This window comes from Lontra canadensis, unplaced genomic scaffold (genome assembly GCF_010015895.1).
Source record: "Lontra canadensis isolate GAN:19392208 unplaced genomic scaffold, GSC_riverotter_1.0 scaffold9, whole genome shotgun sequence".
Taxonomy (NCBI): Eukaryota; Metazoa; Chordata; class Mammalia; order Carnivora; family Mustelidae; genus Lontra; species Lontra canadensis.
The window spans coordinates 34,275,910-34,299,414 of NW_022631003.1; the positions used below are offsets into that span (position 1 = coordinate 34,275,910).

Below are 23,505 nucleotides of genomic sequence, written 5' to 3' on the forward strand. Positions count from 1 at the left end.
TGTCATTGTTTAATCTTTCTTTCTTTCTTTTTTTAATGCCTCAATTTTATTGGGAAAAAGCCAAGAATCTATTTAGCCAACAATTAGAAAATTAAGGTCATCAGCAGGTTTTAAAAATTTCTCAGGTGTTACATACAACCATTTTGAACACATGCACATTTGTTTCTTTAAAAATTAGTTAATTTTCCCCCTCTGGATTCTACTCCAGGACCATTCTTTTCATTAACCAACAAAAAGAAGTATATTTCGCTCTTCAGAGATACTCTCATATCTCCTTGTGTCCTCACAGCTAGCTTATTGCTGAACATTGGTAAATAACTTGGAACAAAAGTATGAAATCAGGAACTTTTGTGTATAAGGGATCTTGTTTAAAGGAAATATTAGAAACATTACCTCTCATATTAAGGAAAATTATTTGGTTAAGGTATTGTTTAGCTGTATTGGTCCTTAAATCTCATACATGGTATTATTGCTCTGAATCTGTTTAAATTCCTCGACAAATGTTTCAATTGATTTGTTAATAGTGTAGCATTTTGCTACAGGAGGGATTAATGTATTAGTGATTTTCAATTTCCCACCAACATATTTCCTTATTTATAAATGACTTTCTGAATTATTTGTTGCAGTCTTTTAAAAACCTAGATAGCCTTCTTTGTGACAGTAACAAACCTCTTGATAACATTTGTTTTGTAAGAATAAATTATTTCTTCTAAAAATAATAGAATCAAAGTCAGCCATAAATATACTTATCTTAGGAGAAAACATTTTTACTCAAACACCACTCACACAACTGTTGGTAATGAATGGAATTATAATCCCACGTTACTGAGGAATTCTCGAATGTCGTAGATGTGCTTACTGTCTGAACTACACATTTTAAGTGATTTGTCATTGTAAAAGTGACCCCCTCTTGGAAAAATCAAAAGAGCAACTTGTAAATACTATTAAGTGTCTCAGAATTTGATGAAAACGTGGATTCTGCCTGCAACAACCAAGAGGAGTTTGTTTGAAAGCTGATGACAAGAGAGAATTCCTAGGTGCTTCTCTTTTACCTTTGCTCTGACCCTAGTCATACTCCTCAGTGGTCACAGTTGTATCTCTGTCAATGATAGCAGCACATAGATTGTCCAAATCAATTCTTTTTTGTTCTTTTCACATATTTCTAGCAGCGAAGTTCCCATTTGCTCTGCAGTAGCAGTTGGGAGTTTTGACAAGGGAAAGAAATATTTTCCAACAAGCCACAAACAGCCCTAGCCAGCTGATCAGACACAACAATCAGATTCTTTCAGCTGCAATATCCTTATAAATATTGCTTCAAGTTTAGAAGCAAGACTTGGAACCCTGTTGTTATCAGATCTTGTTTCACAAGTGTAGCAATGAAGATCTCTTCTGATTTGGTGACCAGGTGCTTGTGATAATGTCAGACTTGCCAATGACTCTTATTAAGGCACCTCTTTTGTGCTGTAATGGTACCAACTGCATAGTTTCATGCTATCAAATAAGCATTACATCAATACACACGCATCTGCAGGGTAGAATTTTATAGCTTAATTCCCTGAGTCACCACCTGTGGCTCACGTACAAGATTATTTAGCATTATGTTGGGAGCATGAGAAATCAGAGAATAATCATGATTCATCTTAATTAAAAACTAGTTCTAACAGGAGATTTGGGATATAAAGCTTTTTGCTAACTTTGAGATAGTGTTCGGCAATGCCAGTTGAGGGGAAAGGCTGAACCTAGAAGTACACATGTGGTGCAAGCACAATTAAGTTGAACCACCACCAACACAAACTATATGATAAAAGCATTCTTTAATGATAAAACGCAAGAAATCAAAGAGATTTCATAAGTTTTTAAATGGCCCAGGAAATGCTAAGGCCTTTCCTAGGAGTACATCCATGATGAAAAGTTTGGAAAGCACTGTTCAATATGACTACAACTTCATTCAGTGTTTTTTTCACATTTTATCTGGCCGTGAAAAAATTTTGAGTGGTAGTAGCTGCTAGAGATGTCATTTCCAATATGCACAAGTTCCTAGAATATTAGTATTTGACTTATTCTTAGACCTTTTCTAGTCAAGATCACAAATAAGCATTCTTGAGGACACTGGGCTAAAACTGACCTCTGAGTGTGATATCTCTAAAAAATCCAGAGTAATTAAAATAGTATTAATGAGAAAGGAACTGCCATTCATCTACAAATGTAAAATCAGATAAAATCACTCGTCCATTGTGAAACTGTTGGGCTTCGTGCTCTTTGCAGAATTCAGTTTTCCTAAAACTTCAGTTACAGAGGGTGATGTTAGCCTCCGCTAATTATAACCACATTCAAATTGTCCATTTTCTACTCTTATGCTTTAAACATGCTGGCATATCAATTAAATGCTTGAGTCTCCCCAATACCTTGCTCTGTACAGCTGCTTTGTGCTTTGTTGAAGAGCTGTTGAACACCCTTCTCTCTCTGGTATGTCAATATCTGTGAAATAACCATTTTGTGAGCCTTTGAGATGTGCTATGAATGTGTCATACTCAAGAGGTAAATTCATTTGAACAGAATCACCCCGTAGAGTTGAACTGGAAATGTACCCATTATCATTATTATCACTTCCTGGGTCGGACGTACATACAGTGACTATAACATAGTGGCCCTGTCATTTTAAAATAGTTTTCCTTTTTTTTGCGGTCCCATGTTGCTAAACTGAAATATGTTAAATGAAGTGTTATCAACAGAACCCCTGTGACGAGCCTCCCCCTTTCCTTTTCATCTGTATTCCGTTGACAGGAAATCTCAAACAGCTAGGTACTTAAACAGAGGCTTTTCTGAACACAGTGGTGTTAAACGTCCAAGTAGGTCATTTGATGGTATATTCTTATGACTCAGGGAAAGAGGGGTTGGTGACATTTGTAACATAAAAACAGTAAAAATTATAAAACAAAGAGATAGACTAGTCATAACCATGGCTTTTTTTTTTTTTTTTTGGTTTGTTTTTTAAAGGCAAAGTAGACAGAGGGATTTAGGCAGTGTTCTTTGAATTCAACTGGCCTGGCCTGTGTTCCCCAGTTTACTGAGTCTGTTTTGACAGGAAGCTGTCTTGAACGCAGCAGCCAGTTCTGATGAGCCGTGTCAAAGTTTTTTAATAATGCAAACCGCGGGGAAAGCAAGAGGCTGTTGAGCATGTGCAGATGCCCAAAGACCCACAGAATCATGTTTTCTCAATGAAAGTTGCCCTCTGACCTAGATGCAACCCAGAGAAGATTTACCATCCAAAAAGCTGTGACTATGGCATTTTAACTTTATAACCAGGCAGTTAGAATCTAAATAATATAGATAGGGAGGAAACCCAGCAAGGGGAAAGGATGTCCCTGTGTAGGAGGAGGATCTAGTTCAACCTCAATGAACATCATGGCTGGAAAGGATTAAGTCATTACTATGTCAGAGACTGAGAAAGCAAAAGCACACGTCTTTAGTTACCTCTCTCTTGAGGAAAGTGTTTATAATTTCGGCTTCCTAAAATGTACTTCAAATCAGCTCCAATGCTTTATTTTCTATCCTGAGGAAATGATCAGTGCCTCATTTGAGCTGATTATTGACCCCTTTCCATGCGTCTAGGCCACACGTGGGCTGGGACTCTCTGAGGGGAGAATTGAGAAGAGAAACCATGTAGGACTCCTCTACACCTCAGATTTGATTCTCTCTTTATTTCATCAAATATACCTGTTTACACATCTTTCTTATTCGTAAACAGGAAGAATTTTAATGGTCTCTCTCGCAGAGACACACCAAAGTGTAGGTATGTTTTTAAAATGGACAACAGATATCGATGTCTGATTTAGATTGATGGAAACATAGTAGAAATATGTATTCCTTAGTTATATTTTTTCAAGAGTTTTTTCTCTAAAGGGAACAAAGCATTCTACAATATTTTTAAACATTACAAAATGGAGAGTTGAAAGAAAACACAGTAATTAGATGTGGATGTAAGAGTCAAAAAAAGTAGAGAGGTACCATTCTAAGCTGAAGACAAGTTCAAAATCCAGCGTATTCATAAGTGTCATTTATCTAGCAGAAAATATCAGACATTTTATTTATAGACGTGTAGAAGCTTAAGTAAGAGGCAAAGTCAGAAGGTATTCTGTCCAACACACACTACTGCCTCACGAGGTCACTTTGCCACCACTCCATAAGGTGGGATTATTTTATTCAGTGTAACTCCTAATGTCGCAATACTCTTATTTAAATAGAATTGTAATCAGCTTTCCAGAGTTGCAGCTTGTGGTTTCATTGAGCGACAGTTATATTTGTTAGTACTCTTTCAGTTACAAGTAAGAGAAAACCCAACCCAAACTGGATCACGTGGAAAGGAAATGTATTCACTCATATAGAAAAATTATTCTGACTTCAGGCCTGGTTTAATCAGGAGCCCAAACAGTATCACATGGAACTGTTTCCTATCTTAGCTCTGTTCTTTTCTCATTCTTAAAGGACTGGTCCTTTTCAGTGTTGTATAGCAGTTAACTGTAGTTAACATCTATCATTCACTGATTCAGCAAGTATTAAATTCATGCCTATTGTGTGTCAAGTTCACTTCAGGGCCGTAGAACTACCCCTGAGAGCTGTAAACAAAACAGTTTGTCCTCTTAAGATCTTGCACTCTAAGAGGAAAAGACAAAATGGGAGCAATTAAACAAATAGACCATTTCATATATTGTTAAGTGCTGTGAAGAAAATAAAACATAGTATAAGATAAAATTCCTGGGGATAAGCAAGGAAATCTTCTTGAGACGGAGATATAAAGCAAATCTTGTCTGAGACCTAAATCATGAAAAGAAAAGTACCTGCAAAGGTCTGGGGGAAAGCTATTCCAAACAGGAGAAACAGCAGTTGCAAAGATCCTAATATGTGAGTGAGTTTGATAAATTCAGGGCTTGGAAAATAGGCTGGGGTAGCTAGAATGCAGTGAACTTGAGGGAGAATGATAAGAAATGAGGTTGAGAATGAAAAAGACCAGATCACATAGGACTTCTTGTTAAGGAGTTTAAACTATATTCCAAGTGCATTCAATTTAGAGAGAAATAATGGGTTTTCTATTGACCATACCATTTATTAATCTGTAAATTGTAATTACCTACTTATTGTCTTCCTTTCTTAGGGTATTATATTTTTGAGGCAAAGGAATTTTTTTTCTTTTGGAATTTTTTTTTCTTTTATCCCTTGGGCTAATTAATTAATAGGCTAAGCATCTCTACAATACCTCCCTAGAAATACTGTGGAATTTGAGCCTTAATGACATATATTGAACCTTGCCATTGGAGAGACAAGACACTCAAGTTGACGAATGTCTATTAAGTGCCTATGATGTGTCAGTCAGAGTCCTAGGACCTGAGGATACTGGCACATAGTGTAGACAGATCTCTGCCCTCATGGAGCACGGAATATATAGTTAGGTATATGGTGAGGGATATGGATGGAAAAAAGACAGTTATGTATAGTTTGTTAAAGGCAGCAAGTGCCAGGAATGTAGGTTTAATCTAAAATATTTCCTGGGTTTTCTTCAGATTCGCTTACTTTATCAGGGTGTTTTTCATTAGGAATGTCAGAAAACAAACACCCTTAATAGTGCCTGTCACCACCTACATGAAGCAAATTGCAAGGTTGAATTTTTGGAGTGTTACTTTGGTACTGACACATGAGCATTGATTCAAATGTAGTCACCTTAAAAATTATAATTAGTATTTACTAGTGATCATAAGAGTTGTGGAACTCTTGTTTTACTTAATGTCTTTTGATCACATTAATAAGCCACATAGGAAAACAGACCTTAATTTCTAATTAATCTAATTTTTGCTTTTGATATTTTTAAAAATTTTTGATTTTTACCCAAAACTTCATAACCCAGTATGATTTCAACAGATCTGCCAAATGCAGCAGACTTTTAGCTAGCTTAAAAAAAAATCAGTGAAAAATGTGCTACAATCTTTTTTTGTGTGTTACAGTCCTAAAAGAACTATAAATGAGTGTAACTATAAATGAGTATTTTTAAATTATGAATAGCATCATTGTCATCATTAAGTTAAACCTGTAATCTCCTGAATTGAGTATTTTTGAGAGGACAATTTTTTTGAAAATCTCTCTCTCTTTCCTTGTTTCCTTCCCTTCATCTCTCCCTGTCTTTCTTCCCTTCTTCCTTCTTTCCCTTCTGTAGTCAAAAATTTCATTAAAATCCCATTCATCAGGTAAACATGCAATACTGCCAACTTAAAAAAAATTCTATAAAGTTTACGTAAAACTTCTGTTAATAATGTGACTTAGTTTCTTAGTAAAAATTCTTAGTAAAAATTATTTTATGGTTTATTTAAGCATGTACATTTATAGTGCACTTCAAATTCTATTCATTTTACTGAGAGTGAGTTTATATACAGAGTTCAACTAATATCTATATTATTGGATTATATTGTATAAAGTGAGATTCTTTTTTAGTTACACCTATTTTCCCATTTTTTTCATGCACATATGACATGGAAGCAGCCTTAATTGTACCTAACAAGAAATAGAGACTCTTTTAATCCAGAGCCCATCCAAAAAGTTATAAGATAATGAAATTCTCCATCATCTCTGTACTGGCAATAATCAGCGGAAAAACATGGTTATTTATACTTAATTACAGCTTTTTTTAAAAGATCTTATTTATTTATTTGACAGAGATCACAAGTAGGCAGAGAGGCAGGTGGGGCTTGGGGAGTGGGTGGGAAGCAGGCTCCCCGCCTAGCAGGGAGCCCGATGTGGGGCTTGATCCCAGGACCCTGAGATCATGACCTGAGCTGAAGGCAGAGTCTTTAACCCAGTGAGCCACCCAGGCACCCCTAATTACAGCTTTTTAAACAAAGACTAGAAACTTGGTGAATTGATTAGTATTAAATGTGGGAAAAAAAGTCTCCAACAGGTGTACAATGAGTGGTATCATTTACATTGACCATGAGTTATTTAGAGGTTGCTTAATCTGATCAGGGGAATTCACAAGCATGTATTCCTTACCTTATGTATCTTAACATTTGAGGACATCGGAGACACAGAATAGCATTCAACATATAGAATAGCTCTTGTTTTTGGACCTAGGGAATAATTTTATGACTCTTTTTTACTTGAAAATGTACTTGAAATTTTTTCTATATTGCACAAGAGTTTTTCTCACGGAAAATTGAATCTTAGAAATATTACATTTAGAAAGAGCATTCTTACTGGCTCAGAGTATGGAGTATTGCTATGGACTTGTTTAACAGAGTGCTGCTTAGAAGGGAGCATGCCTCCAAATGCAGGTGCCTAAATGTCACATACAGCGACCAGCTCCCCTTAACCTGAATCGTATAGTAGCCTAAAGTTCTCATAGGAACAATGGGCCCCTTTCTAGTCCTGGACCTCCTAGCAGATACTGCTTCTTAGATGCGTCTGAGAACTACATACTCCTCCTTACGAGCTGCACGACTTACAGCTGGAATACCCCACAGCTTTTAGCCCTTGACTTCTAACCGCAGGCTAGCTGATTCCATTGAGTGAATTTTTCAGAACCTTACGGCTAAAAACCTACCCTTTATGACTTTTGTTTTTTAAAAGGAAAGAGATGAGATCTCTAAATTTAGAAAAAATAAAGACTACAATTTTCATTTTACAGGTCTTACAATACCAAAATAATATGAGGGCAAAAAATGTATACTCAAATAGATAAAAATTCATTTTCCCCCGAACCATTTGTCAATACCAGAAAATACAGTTCTGTAAAACCACAAAATATATTTTTTTATTAAAATTCTGTTGTATTTCTTTGCAAGACCAATTTTCAGTGCTGAGATTCTGTATGAGACTTTGATTTAAATTGGGCCTTTCAATAACCAAGGAATCTTACTTTTTCTAGTTCATTATATAATTTGAGCTGTTGTGGTTTGTTGTACAATTTTGATGACTTTTGGCAGCGTAGATATTTCATAAATAGGAGAAAAAGAAATTGAAACCAAAAATAGAAAGTATGAAATACTGCAAAAATTTTTCTCTTGTGGTATTTCCAGTAGCACTTAAAATAACATAAGAAAAATATTCTGTTGTGAAGTATGTATAAAAGCATTATGACAGCAATAGGAATGTCCTTAAATAAGTACAGATTTGTGTTTTCTATACTTCTCCATGTAACTCTTTTAAGGATCAAAGTTTCATTTTAAGTCAGCAGGAGCTCAATATTCAGGTCAATCCTATATAAATATAGGGCAAGACAAGAATTTTGGGTCAGCTGGTGGAATTTTTAGTGCCAGTTTTCATGTAAATAGTGCTGTAACCTATCTAAAAAATGGTAATTCTGATCCAATTTTAAGAGAACCACTGAGTAATTTTTGTTTGGTTTTGCTTGGATTCTTTCTATTAGCTTTCCTGGAGTGGCACTGAGCTAGAATTCTGGTCTGTTATATCTGGGGCTATAATTTATAGACTTTCAATAAAATAATTGGAGAAAAAATCAATTTCATGAGATTGATCATATTAGATACACTTCCTTCATCCATTGAATTTTAAGTAGCTGGTGCATAATATCCACTCAATAAATATTTACTAGATTACATGTTTATATTATACAACACAATCTTAATAATATGAATTTAAGCCATAGTTATCACAGTGATGTAATTTTCACTATAGCTATTTTTGCAGTTCAATTATTAATACCACATGATCTAAGAGAATGTGTCTGTATAAGGATTTTCTTTAGTTCAGAAAATGTTTTTTAGCTATTGTCAGGTTAACTTTTGGGCCTTTTGTTGTAACCATATTATTTTCTAGAATTCTGGACATATATAAAATACTGGAAATTTAAGGAGATAAAAAGAAATATTTAAGAAAGGTCTTGACATATTCTTTCAAATGTACTTGAACCCTATTTTAAAAAACAAGATCCACTTAATACATGTAGTTAATAAAATATGATTTAATTTACATGAGCTATCTTCTACTGGAAAAAGAGGAATGAGAATATTTTCCTTTGGAAAAAGACATCTTCTAAGCAATCGACTTTACAGTTTGCTTGAAACAAAGCTGCATCTTTCTTCACTGGTTTATATGATTTAAAAAAAAAAAAAGCTGCATAATGGCTATGTTATTCATAGATGAGGTTTCTAGAGTCACTTTTAGAAGTCACTTTTAGAACATTTACTGAGGTTTATTCAGTACAGTTTTTGAGCACCTATGATATGCCAGATAGTATGGTAGAACCAAAAGAGCAGTAATTAACACCCCATACAGTGTAAAGGGGAAAATGAACAAACTTAACAATTAAAATGCTATGGGCTAAGTACTGTTCAAAGAGTAACATGGAAGTACAGGGGCAAGTTTCTAGCACAACCTGGGGATAAATGGGAGCGTGAGGGCACATCTTCCAGAAGAGGTGCCACTTAGGTTTTTGAAGGAAACAGCCTATACAAAGGCATGTAGGAATTAACAGAGTGTTGGGTTTCATCTGAATTTTAGAGAAATAAGGTGATCTGTAATGCACATCTAGAGCATTGGGAGCATAGTTAAGAAGAACATAGATGTAAGGAAAAGTGTTGAAAGGATGAAATCTAACCTCCTTGGCATTCTGTAATCCAGCCCCACTCACCTCGTGAGCCTGATTTGTTACTTCAGCATTTCTCCCAATCCCAGCGGTTTTGTGCTCCATGTGGAGTCACATCCTTATATAGCACGCAGTTTCACTTTTTGCCTATGTTTGTGCCACTCCAGCTCTCCGGGGTCCTTTTGCCCTCTTCATTGCACTTTTCCCTCTTGCCTTGCACCTTCTCGTAAGATCTATCTCAGCTATCACCTCTACGTAGAATTGGCTAGTCCCTCATATCGGACTCTCCCACATGGTTACAGATTCCTTGTTTTATATCCCAGTGCCCTGATTAAAACTTGATTGTGGTTGTCTTGACTCTCTTCAACGGAGGGACAATCTCTTACTCGTTCTTAGCACCAAGTGTACTAACTGACATGCAACCATTGCTCTAATTCTGTTAAAAGAATAAACAAACAAACAAACAGAACATCAGTGGAAGTAAACCAAGATGTTATGTTCAGACATGTGACTGAGTTTGGGGCCCCTTAGGTGGACGTATCAAAGGTCAGTGGCTTGAATCATTGAAGGATCATCTGAACACAGCATGAGCAGACTAGGATCATACCTATGAAAAATGAAACAATCGATGCCATTGTATTATGTAGAAAGACTGCCTACACAGAAAGATTATGGAACCTAAATTTGTAAAATAAAATTTGTCATTGTTTAATCCCATCAGTCTAGTTGGGAAACACTGGGTATAGGAAATGGGGACGTTCTGATCATTGGAGAGTTATGATCTGTAGTTGAAGTATGCATAATCCTTACTATGTCCTTACTGTGGTCTAAATGAAGCACCCACTATCTCCTCCTTTCTGCCTCGATTCTCATTGTTAAATTTGCTTTCTCAACAAAAATTCAGCAATATTCTGGCCAGGTATAAATTAATTAATTGGCATTCTGGTTTATATATTAGCATCACAGATTTGTTTGGTAGGAATACATCTTCCAGTGAATGGCCTCCCTGAAGACCCCAAAGAATTAAGTGGATGCTAGAATGAAAGTCACAGGCTTATACTAATATTGGCTAGTTTTGTTATATTGTTTAATTGACAGTTCAAATGAAGTTTTAGGCAGGAAGATTATTTTGTTTTTCTGTCTTTTTGAAGTTTATCATTCTGTTTCTCTTTTATGCCAAACTAGCTTAAATATGGCAGAGAAATATTGCACCTATATACATGATCATATATGAGTTTATTTTCTCTCTGTATAAACCTATCAATGTGTACATATGTGTATTTCATCCCTTACTACAAGAATCAAGAATATTCATTCATTTTATTTGGCGATCTCATGACCAAAAGCAACATTTAAAATAAGGTCAAATCTAAAATAAATGCACTCATTCTTTCTCCTTAGTTCTGTCTAGAAGATATGATCAAAACTCTTATGTAATGATATCATTATAGTTGCTCTATAAAATCTTTTATGCCATCCAGACTGTGAAATGTATTATTCTTTTAATGTTATGGGTTGGGAAAAATTAAACATGAGGCATTACAGCTGAGTTTCACTACACATTAATTATTTTAATTGCCTATTTCTTAAATGAATATCTGATAAATCAATCTTACAATTCTTCATGCTTCATGACATGCTTAACTCAATACAGACACTTAAGAATCATTATGCTGTGAGAGCTTTAATACAAATTTGAGATCATTATAATTAAAATCAGACTCTTACCTGATGCTCAATTCTAAGCCTTTTTATCTTTATTGAATTTTCTTTGGCCTATACCTTGAATTTAATATTACAATAGCGATAGGCAGAATATATAACCAAGTAAGCATCTTCAAATACATTGAGAAAAAAAATATTTTGCCTTTAAAGTGCAACATAAAAACTGGCTTTAACTGACATTCTGTATAAATAGTTATCACCCCTTAAAATTCTTTAAAGACAGCAGCTCCCTTTTGGTCACTGCCATGAAGACAAAGAATGTCTTAATGACTCTATTGAGATTATCATTAAAATAAAAGGAGATTTGCAGACATTGGCTATAAATCACTATAAAATGGCCTGTGGGTAACCTTTGACACAACTCATTTGAAATAAACCTGGGATGGATTCATAGCCTTTGGTCAAGCCAGTAGGTGGGCTAGAGGTCTTTTCTATCCTCTTCTTCATTTCTTGCAGTATTAGTTCCTTTCTAAATGATTGGACACCATTTGGATGTACATAAATGCACATGTGTTTTTTTGTCAAAACAAAATAGGTATCAAATAATAGTGTTGAGGGTGCTTATACATTTACTTCAAATAGTTACTCTTTTATGATATACTTTAGTGATATGAATACATTTGGAATTTACTTGTAGCTGCTTTGGTAAAATATTTTATGATTTGGTATTAGAAACATTTTGCAAGGGTTCAGACTGATATTACTCAAATTGAACTCTGCATGGTCCCTATTGTAATGGAGTATAACGATTTCTTTAGAATAAAGAAGAAAATACAGGATTTTAGTTGTTAGTTTGATTCTTCAGAGAAATTACTGCCAACAATCCTTTACCCTGATGACATTTAGATGGCAGAGGGGCAGCTCTGGAAAGTTGCTTAGGCCTGAGTGAACCCAGTGACTTGGGTTCAGGTCCCAAGCTTACCAAAGTTATGACCATTGACAAATTCTTAAATATCTCTAAATGTCAGTTTCCTTATCTGTGAAGTGAGATTGATGATATCTTACTCTGTTGCTGTGTTACTAAAATAAGACAAAATGTATAAGGATACTTTATAACTATTAAAGTTATTTAGATGTCAGGAAGTAAAGTGAACAGTGTTAGAAAATCAGCATTAAGGTGAACACATATAGAAGTATTCAAATTATTTTTAAAGTGTCTTAATATTTAGCTTATTGAACTTATTAGATGTACTTTTATATGTTTTGTAATATTTAACTGACTTCTCCCAAATATTAATGTGGCAAAGAGTATATAGGACTGTAAACACTTATTTCTTCTTGGGAAATTAGATCTCTTTATGACAAAATCAGCATTTCTTTTAGAGTAAATAGAAGTTCCCAGGTGAAAGTTGCATAATTCCTGTATTCAATGAGACATATACTATGATTTTTCTTTTATTCATTCTCTAATAGGTTAGTTATGAGAGGAGAAAGGAAAAACACTTTTAGTTGATCATAATTGGAAAATAATTGCTTTTGATTAATATTTTCAGAAAGGGAAAACAACCTTTATTTCTAGTAAAAAATCCTTTAATCCCAAATAGCAAATTTTATAGGACCTAATATTCTAAGAGCTCATGCCCTTGATACCTTTATTGTGTTTTCAGAAAAGGTGATGTGAGGATCCAAGGATACGGGAGTTAAAACCTTATAGAACGTTTTAAAAATCGCATTTAAAGTAAGCATCTAAGGTTTAAAATCCAAATCCCAGTTCTAGACTAGTAAATCAATCACAGTGACTCTTGGTCTAAATCATCCAGACTAAATGAAATACGATTTTTTTTTTCAGAAGAACTTCCTTCATGACAATCTTTTAGATTAATCACAATGATATTTAAGTATTAAAATTTCATACCAACTTCCATAGCCTTAAACTTTTTTATCACTTAGTGTCTGTATATTGCTTCACCAACTGGAATATAAATGCTTCCTTTCCCATGACTAGCCCTGTTGGGAATAATGCCTAAAAGATACTTCTGGAACAAATTAAAGAATAACCCTACCATATGAGGAAAAAAAAAAAAAAAAAAGCGAGACCAGGGCAAATGGGACGTCTTCTAATTCTCTACAGTAAGGAAAATCGCCAATACTGCCCTTAATCTGAAGGGTGAGAATCAGTCTGTTAAAGCAAGTGGGAGTGAGAGAAGAGAGTTTTGCATTCAAAGTTTGTCTTTGCTGGCTTATCTTTGGACTTCTCCCTTCGTCTTCAGTGACTGCCCCTCTTTCTCCGTCTGCAGTGAGTGGCATGGAAAGAGTTTTCGCTTAGATGTTGCTACCTAGTAAAGTTTCAAGTTAGGTTAATAGGCAGCCTGTTGTTCGGGAGAGCCTGACAAGGGCTCTGTTAGCTGACATCTCTAACTAGAAAAGCAGGACCTCCCAGGAATGTCACCCCTTCAACTCTAGGGGAAAGCAAGAAGAAAAGGGAGCAAAACTCTGGAGACTGGGAAGAGCTACGAAATTCCAATAGTGAGAAGAATTCATACAAAGAGATTTAAATGTGGAGGGACACGTTACAGTGTTGCATGTGTTCCTGTCATTCACTGGCCAAAGTGACAGTTAAAACACTTCATGTGAAAATTTTAAAATGCTTTATGAAAAAAAATATAAGAAAGAAATTATCAAGAGTTTGTCATTAATTAATCTTAACTCTCCATGTAATTAAGATTTAGTAGTTAATATTTAGTATTTTTTCTACTCAAGGCCATATATGGGTGATAAAAACAATTAATATAGTAATGCCTGCCATCAAGAAGGTTGTTGCTGTCAAGGCTGAGTGTTTAGATCATCCATAAACATCCCTTTAAAGAATAAAGCCTTAAAGTATTTAAACTCTGATTAATTTTGCAATCAACATTTCAAGAAAACAACCAATGAAATAAAATGAAATACAGCACTTTGTTACTAATAGATTGCTGCCTTAGTCTTCCCTAACTTTCTTGCTTTATGTCTCATTCACCCTCAAATCCATTACACCCATGCGTGCACGTGTACACACACACACACACACAAACACACACACGGGTCCATCCTTCCCCAAGGTTCTATGCTTTAGACAATTTGGCCCTTACTCAAGTCTCCCAAATAGACACAGAGCACGGGTTAACTGTCACAACTATCATTAATAATTATGTGGTAATCGTGGGTCCACCAGCCGATGGAGGATTTATGCCCTGTAGAGCCTGTACCTGCATATATGTAGGCATTGAAAATGAGGTTTTTATTTAATTAAGTGAGAGTTACTATTAAGTGACGTATGCATGATTATGCCTGCTCTTTCTTTTCCCTCTTCTCCCAGGACGTCCATCTAAAGATGCTTTATCTGTTTATAACCAGATCAGACTTTTCTTAGGATCTATTAAAAAACCTAAACCCCTAAAGAACCACAGATATTTTTGAAAAGAAGTGTTTTTAGCCCTCTAAGGATCTTCCAAAGCATTTAATTTTGTTCATTTTCTTCCAAGATCCACTCATTCTTCCAGTCTTTTTTCCCCTGTAAATAATAGGCCTCTGAGTGGAATGAGAGGGAGCAGAGAGTTTATGCCCATTTGTGTTGGTGTTGTTTATATTGTTGTGCTGTCCTTTTGACCCTACTTCCTCTGGTAGATTCAGGCAGAGAGGTTGTGATGCTCATTTTGTAGGTTCAGGCCCAGGTAGAGGTGCTGCCCCCCAAATGCTGGTGGTAGTGGAATCTGACCAGTGTGGCTTCTGTTTTCTTGGAGTTTAAGTCTGTATTGCTCCGAAGGCTTCTGCTTTATTTTTTGTGAATCCATTCCATCATTTGATAATCTTGTAGTCTTGATTAATTCTTTTTCACATATCTTTAAGGGAAACTAACAGGAAAGTAACATGACAAATGGTTTTTAGTTATGTGTTTAAGGACTGATCAGGTGGTGCCAAGAAAACATTATGTTCTTTCTGTACATGGAGTGACCAACTCTTCAATTTCTCTATTTCTAAAAAGCTTTTGGAAATTTACATTTAGAGGTTAATAAGAAGAACTGGTGTGATTATTAACATCAAATCTTACTGCTTTATGCTTTCTTTTAGCCTCTTGGTAGAAGAACTATTAATCATTTGAAAAGATAATAGCAATCATCCTGATGTAAGGAACACCAGAGGACAAAATAACCATTATTATTAGGAATTTGAAGATGTCTAGGGACCAGAGGTTAAACAAAGTTGAATCTGAAACACCATACATTTTATATGTTGTAACTGTTCTCACCAAATATTATTCCTGACACTCGTATTCCTTCTGTTTTTCCTCTTTTCAAATGTACTCTGCATTTGAAAAAATTAAATCTACTCTGTAGATTTTCTGTGAGTGGTTTTCCTTTGGTGTTGTGAGCTAAAGGTCTTCTCACAGGACATTCTTCTAAGTAAATATGTAGAAATTGTATTCATACAGTCTATTTTTAGCACATTTTGAAAATATAAAGAAGAGGTTAGATAGATAATCTAAAATTAAAGGAAGCTTCAAAAGCTAATTTAGAAATGTGGGAGAGAATATTAAAAGGGTTGGAAGGAAAAAGTAAAAAGGAATGACATGTAGCTCTGCAAAGTAAATAAGTAAAACTGAGGGAGATTCATGAAATGGATTCATATATTACGGTTGAAGAATGAGAAACAAGTATTTTTCCAGGTGTCAAAATGAAGTGGTGGTGAAAAATGCTTTGGAATCATGGAAGAATTTAACAAGTGTCGGCTATACTTCTTCCCAGGGAGGATAGACACGTTATCTCCGTCTAACAAAATAATGCACAATTTTGATGGTAAACAGTGAACCCTTATCTCACAGGATTTCAGCAGGTCAGGAGTCCGAGAGCAGCTTTCCTGGAGGAACCTGGCTAAGAGTCTGTCACATGGGGTTGCCATCTCATGAAAGCGTGACAGATGCTTGCTATATCCACTTCCAAATCGGCTCACGCACATGCCTAACGAATCACACCTTGGTGGTTGGCGAGAGGCCTGCGGGTCCCTACCAGGTGGAACTCTCATGGGCCTTTGAGTGTCCTCATGATGTGCGTGGCAGGTGGCTCCCTCCAAGGATGGTTTTGTCCTCCAGGAAACATTTGGCAGCGTCTGGAGACAGTTTTGCTTGCTGCAGCCAGAGCAGGAGTTCTACAAGCATCTAGAGGTAGAGGTGGGGAATACTGCTAGACATCCCTCAGGGCCCAGGACAGTCATTCACAACAAAGAATTATTCAGCCAAAATGTCAGGGGTGCTAAGATTGAGGAAACCATACCCCAGAGCGACTGATCCAAAAAAGAGGGAGGTAGAGGCTCCAATGTCTTTTATGACCTAGCACCAGGAGCCAAACTGTCCTTTTTGCAGTAGCTTCTTGGTAATGTAGGTCAGTCCTATTTCTTGTGGGAGGTGTGGCAGGGAGGTGGGGGGATGGGAAGGGGCAGAGATACTCAGGGGCATAAATGCCTGGAGGCAAGAATTATTGGTGGGCCATCTTGGAGGCGGGCTACCACAGAAGAACGTTCTGTGTAGAAAGGATGGCATCATTTGGCTTAGGTGTTTCAAAGAAATTTTTAATGAAAAAAAAAAGGATGTGAAATATTATTGATATTCCACAAGCCACGCTCTCTGTTCTTTGCTCTATTTGTGTTCAACTCTGTATGTGTGCGTTTGTGGATATAATTGACATTTTAGAGGCATTAAATCACCAAAAGCAAAAAACAAGGGAAATACTCCACTAAAATGTTAAGGGGGAAGGAGCAGGGAGCATGTTAAATTAAATGATGAAGACAGTGTGAATACCTGTAATTAAAGGCCAACAATTTAAATGTAAAAACAATATGAAATTATCACAATGAAGCAAACGTCCCCCAACTACACTGCTAGCGCCCTCTTTGAAAAGAAGCAAGCTAAATGAGAAGCTGAATACATTACCCTCAGTTGCATAACTTAAGACTTGCATTTAAATGGCAATCCTGTCTAATGGTAGCAGGAGCACCGCAAAAGCATACCTATCAAAGAATTCCCAGAGCTCTATCGGTGTGGTTAACAAGGCATCTTGCAATTTGTAAGAGCAAAAGCAAACATTTGTTCATGAAAGGGGCCTCAGGACCATGTGTTCTTTATGACAGACTTGATTTTTGAGGCACCAAGAACCTACTAATAACGTACGGAGTGGGAGTAGCCCCATGAGTAGGATCTCTGATTCTTCGGGGGCTAGGAAAATCACTTAAGGTGTTTGGTTAGTTTTTTTTTTTTTCTTTTCTTTTATTACTTTGACTCTTGTGCATACGCGCAAACCTTTTCCGCTCTAAATTCAGGAAGGAAAGGTCAGGGACTTTTGATCTCCAAAAAGACTGTTTTGTTTTGTTTTAGTTTGGTGTTGTTTTTCTCTCTAGTCAGTCTCTACTGAACTGTAGAAAGAAATGCCTTATTTGAGGGAAAAGGTGAAAGAGGGTTCCTGCAGTAAACAGTAGGAACTGACAACGCATGCAAAGTCAAGGTAGAGAAAAGAGGTGCAGACACAACGCACATTGTCCAACTCACCCTGCAGCCCCCTTCCCTGGTGAATACGGTTATTTCATCAGAGAGGATAAGAGCCACCAGCTGATTAATTTTGCAGCATGTTTTATGAATCCTTTTCTCTTCCCCATATGTTGTTATTGCTACTGACTTCACATGAGTGTTTGTGATAAAATATGGGACAATCAGTTTTCAAATTGTGCAGAGGAAGTAGCCTAAAATTCCTTATCTTTAATTCAATCATTGTATGGCTATTTAGGAATCAAATCATATTTATAAATGAAAGAATATATTTAAATACATAGACAAACTGTCCTTAAATCATTCAGTCTAAAGAAAACACATACATCTTCACTGCAGGCTTAAATACAAAATAAATACATTCTTTGCTCCTTTATTACTGTACCACGCAAAACCAAAGCCTCAAAGCCACAGGCCTCGATGTCAGGTGACTTGCATTTTTCTAAATGCCCAACATATAATAGCAAGTAATAAATAGTTGAAATTTCATTCAGTAAAGAATGAATGAATGAATGAATGAATGGACAATTGAATAAATATATATGTTCTTGCCTGTTGCCTTTAGAATGCTTTAAATTTGTTAACTACCAAATAAAGATTTGATTTGCAATAATGACTTAAGGTAACTATTTAAAGAAAAATTCTGATAATGAGAATGATTAAAGATATAAATAAAGGTGTAATTTTTATTCACGAGTATACGGAGGATATAATCATCTGCTCATCCTTGGTGGTTTACCTTGTAGTCCAAGGTCCTGCGTGTGGATGTATTCTCTGTTGTGAAGGATAAGGAGACAGAGAGAAAGGAGTAGATTTCCTATTTTCTAGTTCTCTATTGAAATTCCTTAGCAAAAAAAAAAATATATATATATATATGTATATATATATACATATACATATATATATACATATACATACACACACACACACACACACACACACACACATATAAAGAAAGGCTAAGGAGTGGGGAGAGAGAACTAAACCTCCAGGGTTCTGGAGAATGATTTTTCTTTGATAAATTGTTTGATTTCTATGAGCGATTTGGTCTTTGCACATTTAAAATTCAGAATATTATACAATTATGTTAGACTAACATGTTTTTCTGGAATAAACCTATTATTTGAAAATCATCTAAGTAAAATATATTTTAAATTTATATGGTTATTTTATAGTTTTTGTTAAGTTTATGTGGAATAACTCTGTATTTGTGATGACAGCTGTATTTTTCCAGTGCATCTAAGTCTATATATTTATGTCCAATAATTTTCTTCATCCAAATTTAGTATTTATCTGTGTGGGGTATTTCTTTTCATTGGCTAGGACACAAATTCATTACACCTCCACAATATTTCTATTACCATGACCACAAGTTGATGTTAAGTGAAATGTTTGCTTTTAGACAAGTTGTAGTAGCTAGAAGTAAATGGAACATGCCTGAAACTGTATGTTTGTTTAGATGATACTTGTTTTGCATTCTATCCCAGACAACTAAGATTAGACAAGACTCTATTAGGAGAAGTTATGATCATAAGTAGGTTCCTAAAACTTGTGTGCATATATATATATGATATGTATCATATGTATATATGAAATATTATTCTCTTACACATTATTATACAAATTATTGTATTTTCTGACATACTGTACACAGACTCTTGGTATTTTTCTCAAAAAAAATAACCCAATTTAATAGCTCTTTAGCACTTCCAAAGGACCTTTCTGATGCTATATAGTATAGAGAACAGAGAAGCACACACACACAAAAAAATCTCCAAAATAAATCAACATTTGTGCCTTAATTTTTAAGCTAGTATATAAATAGTGAATGTGTGTATTACTTCATTTTATTGAACGTGTATTGCCCTTTATGTGGCTTTTTTATGTGAAAAATTATATGGTTAAGTCTGAACTTCAGAAATTCTATTGCATCAATGTCTTTTACAATTTAAGATTAAATTTGTCATATAACTAAAAAGAATATCGTATGTTGGGTCCAACAACCTGAGTTTCTTTAGAACTTTGTGAATTTTAGTTGCCCTCCTGAGATTATTAATTATTCCATAGAATTGAAGATTAAATAAATGACTTGAAATATTATAATGAATTCTATAAATATAAGTAATAGCCTATTAGTTAAAACTTAAATAATTAAGTTTAAGTGTAAATGTTGACCTTGTGTTTATACTAGGTTAGCAGATCAAGTTTGGAACTATTCAACGGATACATAAGATTCTTCTTAACTATCGCTTTGTGTATACATTAATTATGAAATAAGCTTTTTTCAAAATTTTCAAATGACATCATCCTTTAACGATTGGACAAGTAATTAAAAAGAAATTGCTTTCCTTATTGCTTTATGGTGTACTTCAGAGAAATGCTATTTTTCCAGTGTTTTCTTGACCTTAAAAATTACTTATTTTTTTATGTAAAATTATTTACTTACAATTTTAAAATGCCTGCTTTATTTGTAAGAGTAGGGTTTAATCTTGCTAAGCTTTCAAATTTCTCCTAAATAAGTTCTTAAACATCTTTAGGGAAAAAACCTTACCTTGGCATTTATTACACATATTTGTAATTATGAGAATGCAGGTCATAAATAAAGAGCCTGCTTTCATTTTATAGTTAGGGTTTTAAGTTTTTCATCTAGTCTAATGAAAAATAATTAATAGAAAATGGGAAAACTACTGTAATTTTTATATTCTTGATGAATAATAGGTATTTGGTATAGTAGCTCAGTAGTAAATTATTAGAAGAACCAAATTGTGAAATAATATCATATAATGGGTCAAAATTATTTATATAGTTACCACTATAAGGATCAAGCATGTGGGTTCTTATTAATATACCATTAGCCTGGTCACACAATGAAACGGAACGAAAGGGCAATTTTGAATGACATTTCTATCAACTTGGGAACTGTCAACCTCTATTATGTCCTTGGGGCTTTGCACTTTTTGGCTTTCAGACATCTGTGCTGCCTTGAATGGAGGAGAATATTAAGAGTTCCAGTGGGTCTCTTGCTGTAATAAATGCTTTGGGTAGTCATTTTTCAGTACGTGCATGTAATAGTTCTTAGTGCTTAAAGCTAAGCACATGACATTTCATATGCTTCATGTCCCATCAGCACCTACATCTGCATCATCTTCGTCAACACCATTATTCCCCCTACACATACACACTCACGCTCTATTTCCTCTGCACTCATAAATCTTTTCTTTTGCAACTCTGGGAATATATTCCTTTCTTTCTTTTCTGCACAGTCAAGTGAAACAACCACCTTAATTTCTCCAAGTCTCCCCTCAAAACTTTGACAAGAGTTGTCAAATACACACCAACGAAGTTTTCAGACTGTTGTGACAAAAGCTGGTAGTTTCATACAGGAAGTGTAGTAAGCAGGTACAACTGATGGAGGAAGAAGGATCTAGAATATTTACGGCTACATAATAAATAGTAAAACTCGTATCTGACTGGCTATTTAGGCTGGATTAACAAGAAGAAAATCTGGAACCTCATCTTTAGTAGCCTACCGAATGTCAGTAGCATTTAGTTTATTATGCAGATGCATGCTTTCGTTTGTTATTATTAGCATACATTACACTTTGATAAATTTTAAAGATTGAGATAACATTATGCTTTTTTTTTTTTTTAAAAGATTTATGTATTTGAGAGAGAGGGAGAGAGAGAGAGCTAACAGGTGAGCAGGAGCCGGGGAGGTCCAGAAAGAGAGACAGAAGGAGAGAAGGAGATGCTGAGCTGAATGGGACATAGGTCTCGGTCTCACGATCCATGAAATCATGACCAGAACCGAAATCAAGAGTCGGATGCTTAACCAACTGTGCCACCCAGGCACCCCAACATTATGTATTTTTAATGCTACTTCCTTACATTGAGGAAGCTTTTTTTTTTTTTAAGGTTTTGAAGCTTAATCATTTGTTAAAAAAATTTTCTCCCTTTATATTGTATATGGTGGTGGCTCTCAAATGTTAGTCTGCATCAGAATCTCCTGGGAATGCTTTTTAAAACGGATTGCTAGAACCCACCTCCAAAGTTTCTAAAATAGTGAATTTGCTTTTCTAATAAGTTCCCAGGTGGTGCTGATGGTTCTGATCCAAAGATCGAATTTGCAAATTACCCATCCATACTGTGGTATAAAGGGGAAAAGGACACAATACTTATGGGTTTCTGACATATAAGGATTATGGCTCACCAGCTCAACCAAATTATTCTAGGGAATAATTTTGCCCCTGCAGTTTTTAAAATGCTAAATTAAACTTTTCTTACATAGTGAACCAGTCATGGAATTAGCTTACCTTCCTTTCTTCCAAGACTATGAATCCATATAAATTTGGTATGATGGTTATCAACTTACTAGACATCTAATGCAATCCCAGATTACCATTTGAATTCTCATAGATTTTCAAATAGCTATTCTTTTTTTTCTGAAACAGAAAACAGAATTAAAAAAAAAATAAAGTGTTAAAGAGTAATTTCTTCTACTTTGTTCATAAGTTTCCTAAGTGCAGCCAACCATGGAATTTAATAACAATAAACCACTTTAAAAATATAAACTTTGAATAGCTATTATGCCATTTTACCATTTTTATAAAGTGATTGATTTCAATGGTTTTGGTAGATATATATATAAAATTTTGTACACATTGATATAGATTTCCATGCCATCAAATTACACCATTCGAATCTAAATTGTCCCGCTTTCATCAGGTTATCCACCTACTACTGGTAGATATTTATGCTCTTAACTCGTGAAGATAGAACAGTAGCTAAGTGGAAACTATATTTTTATTCTACAATAATACTTTATAAAATTGTAGATATTTTTAACAATAAGGTTTAACATATGACACAATATTTTAATTTTAGAGCACTAAAAACATATTTCTCAGTTTGTGATGAAAAAAGTGATGTAATGTTAATATTATCTGATTCTAATAAATGATGTGGTAGAAACTTTAAGGATAATTATATACATAAATTTTATGTAGGAAATTACACAAGGGCTAATATAGAAAGTATAAAATAGAATGTAAACTACATAAACTTGACCTATTCAGGTATTGAACAATTGGAACTCACCATATGTGCTGATTAACCACAGAAAGATCGTCACACCACAATGTATTGATTGTGGTATACATTGCGGAAAATCTGGAAAACAAATCTAGATTTGAAAACAAAATGCTAAGTATTTAGAACAGTGTCACATATAAATAAATAGTACATATTGGTATAATGTCTATTATGTTTATTTTTACTTTTAGATCAAGTCCAAAACTGTGTCTGTGAAACCTAGGAGAAAGATTATTTTCTGAGAAAGTTAGAAAGTTTCCTTCTTTTTTTTTGTATTTAATCTGGAGATAAGTTCTGATCAGAGGTGCACACCATTTAATTCCTCCATCATGGATGTTCCAGGTACTCTGGCTAAGCACCGGGATACAAAGGTGCTTGAGACTCAACCCCTGTTCTTCGGAGGTTGAACAAAGGCTACCTACATCATAATTTCATATGAATTATGTAATGGTCTCTCAATAGAACTGAATAGCACAAGGAATAGCTTAAGACTATTTCTTAGACATGACATCAGTTATATACTTTCTGGATAGTTGAGTGCACGTGTACTTTCTCTTATACTAAAGGTTTTTCATAATATGTAGTTAAA

General features: G+C 34.9%; 1 protein-coding gene across 13 annotated transcripts in view; it reads left to right on the forward strand.

Moving 5' to 3' along the window:
- The window catches only part of SOX5 (SRY-box transcription factor 5), a 976,694-nt gene that overhangs the window by 913,456 nt on the left and 39,733 nt on the right, over positions 1 to 23,505 (forward strand). The gene's annotated exons all lie outside the window — the stretch shown is intronic.